General features: G+C 38.6%; 1 long non-coding RNA gene across 1 annotated transcript; it reads right to left on the reverse strand.

The window, feature by feature from the left end:
* Positions 1–1,903: 1,903 nt before the first annotated feature.
* On the reverse strand, positions 1,904–2,510 carry LOC111743819. Its single transcript, XR_002781894.1, has 2 exons — positions 2,459–2,510; positions 1,904–2,006 (listed from the first exon to the last, which is right to left on the reverse strand). It is a non-coding gene; the product is annotated as an uncharacterized LOC111743819 (long non-coding RNA).
* Positions 2,511–3,020: the final 510 nt, after the last annotated feature.

A 3,020-nucleotide genomic window follows, 5' to 3' on the forward strand; every position in this document is an offset into this window, starting at 1 on the left:
TGTCATTTAAAGATGTTATTTCCTTATTGATTTTCTGGTTAGATGATCAGTTTATATCTGACAGTGGGGTATTTAGGTCCTCTACTACAATAGTGTTTTCATCTGTTTCTCCCTTTAATTCTGTTATTAATTGCTTTACATATTTCAGGGTTCCCTGAATGTTATGTCTTCTTGGTGCATGATTCCCTTTATCATTTTGAAGTGTCCCTCAGTATCTTTCTTTACCTTTTTCATTTTGAAGTCTATTTAATTCGATATTAGTACTGCTACTCCCGCTTTTCTCTAAATGCCATTTGCTTGAAATATCATTTTCCACCCTTTCACTTTGAGTCTGTATTTGTCTTTGGAGCTGAGTTGTATCTCCTAGAGGCAGCATATGGTTGGGTTTTGTTTTTTGATCCATTCTGAAACTCCGTGCCTTTTTATCGGTGAGTTCAGTCCATTTACATTTAGGGTGATTATTGAAATATGAGATCTTCTTATAGCCATTTTATCTTTTGCTTTCTGATAGCTTGGTGTTTCCATTGCTTCCTTGTCCTTGTGTTTCTATTTTCTTTATTTTGGTTGGCTTTTGTGGGTTTTCCCTCTGGTTCTTCCTGTTTTATGTTGTATACTTCAGTTCTGAATCTGCTATGTGTGGCTACCATTACAAATATGTAAAGGATAGTTATGTATATACAGTCATCCATTTTCTTCTGCATGCGCCTTATCTCCATTCCCCTTTGCGAATTTGGATCTTTGAATCCTCCCCTTTTCAGTTATTGTTATCTCAATTTGTCCCTATGTATGCTGACTGTTCATTGCAATTCTCTTCTTAATGTTTAAGCTTATAATGCCCTGTTCTTAATAAGGGTTTCACTCCTCTGCTTCTATTTGCCTGATAGTCACCTTACTCCTAATTATGTATTTTTTGTCATTTTGTTTTAGGTGGGCTTACCCCTTTCAGTATTTCTTGTAGTACAGGCCTCGTAGTGGAGAATTCCCTCAATTTTTGTATGTCTGAAAAGGTCTTAACTTCTCCTTAATATATAAAGGAGAGCTTAGCTGGATACATTATTCTAGGCTGGTAGTTTCTTTCACTTAATAGTTCGAATATTTGATTCCACTCCTCTTTGGCTTGTAAGGTTTGTGCTGAGAAGTCCGAGGATAATCTAATAGGTTTTCCATTATAACTTACTGTTTTCTTCTCCCTGGTTGTCCTGAGAATTCTTTGTCATTGATTTTTGATAATTTTAATAGCGTGTCTTGGTGAAGGCCTTTTTGGGTTGAGATAATTGGGTGTTATGTTGACTTCTTGAATTCCAAGCTCCAGCTCATTCCTTAGATTTGGGAAATTCTTGTCCATTATTTGTCTGAAAATGCTTTCTGTCCCTGCTCCTTTTCCTCGCCTTTGATAATGCCCATTATTCTTATGTTTTCTCTCCGTGTGGTATCAGCTAGTTCTTGTATTTCTCTTTCATTATTGTTCATTCTTCAGTTTCTCTCTTTCTTCTGATTTATTTCTAGATTTCTGTCTTCGATATCACTGATCCTTTCCTCCAGTTGGTTGACTCTATTTCCCAAGCTTGTTATTTCATTTTTTCAACTCTTGCAGTGTGTTTTTTTTTTATCTCCAGAAGATCTATTCTGTTCTTTTTGAAGGTTTCAATCTTCTTGCTTTGCTCATCTATTTGTTTTTTCAATTCCTAAAATTATTGAAATGACTCATTTCAGAACTCACTGAGTTGTTTCAGAAGTACCACCCTGAATTCTCTGTCATTTAAGTTGCATATTTCTATGTCTGTAAGCTTATTTTCTGGAGATTTTTTCTCTTTCTTTCTGAGATGTCTTATCTTGGTTGTTTATGGTGTTTAATGGACTATTTCTAAGCCTTGGCATTAATGGAAGTGTATTCTGCTGTTTATCCAGAAAGAAAATTTATTATATAAAGGTCCCTCTTTAGCCTGTTGCCTAGAAGGCAATTTTCTTTTGGTTTCCAGTATGTGGCATCTAAGCTTCTTGGATCCCTGCTTTATATATAGTGTTAATAATGCCTTTTTTTTTCTTATAGATATTTAATCGCTCTCACTACTCTCAGTCTCATTCCATGTCAGTGTTATCGACATTTTCGGTTGCGTTTGCTCAGATTCCCCTGAGGCTCTGTGGTGTTCAGTCTTAGAGGGTATGCGGGGAGGGGACCTCTGGGTTGGGGGTTGGGGGCTGCAGCTCAGTCTCGGTTTTGTAACCACAGTTGATAAAAATCAAGTGTTGTTTCTCTGCCGTCCAGCTTCTCTGCTTTCTGCCCTGATGACTGGGCGCTGCTGCCCGCTGCATGGAGCTCACTGATTTCCGAGGCAGGGCTGTTCAGGGAACTCGCCACACCTTCTCACCTCCCCCTTCTCCTACAGGGAGCTCCGCAGCTGCAAGAGACAGCTTCTTTATTTCTTCCAGTCCACAGCCCGACACCCAGGGTTCTGACCTATGGTAGCTCTTATGAGGTGATCCCACGCTCAGACATGCTGGTGTGAAGTTTGGGTGTTTTTTGTTGAGTTTTAGATGTTCAGCTTACTGTTGTTTCAAGGGGAGAGATCTGGCGATGTCTCTCACTCCACCATGTTTCTCCAAACTCTCAACTTAGTTTTTTAAGAGCAGTTTTAGATTCACCATGAAGTCAAGCAGAAAGTACAGAGATTTCCCATACACTCCCTGTTCCCACACATGCACAGCTTCCCCTACTATCAACATCCGGAACCAGAGTGGTACCTTTGTAACAATCAATGAACCTACATTGATACATCATTACCCAGAGTTTATAGTTTAATTAGGGTTCACTCTTGGTGTTGTATATTCTATGGGTTTGGACAAATGTATAATGACATGTATCCTCCATTATAGTGTACGATTCACTGCCTTAAAAATCCTCTGTGCTCTGCCTCTCATCCCTATCTCCCCCCAATGTCTGGTATCCACTAATCTTTTTACTGTCTCTGCAATTTTGCCTTTTTCAGAATGTCATATAATTGGAGTTATGCAGTATGTAA

Source organism: Pteropus vampyrus, unplaced genomic scaffold, assembly GCF_000151845.1.
Source record: "Pteropus vampyrus isolate Shadow unplaced genomic scaffold, Pvam_2.0 Scaffold123, whole genome shotgun sequence".
Taxonomy (NCBI): Eukaryota; Metazoa; Chordata; class Mammalia; order Chiroptera; family Pteropodidae; genus Pteropus; species Pteropus vampyrus.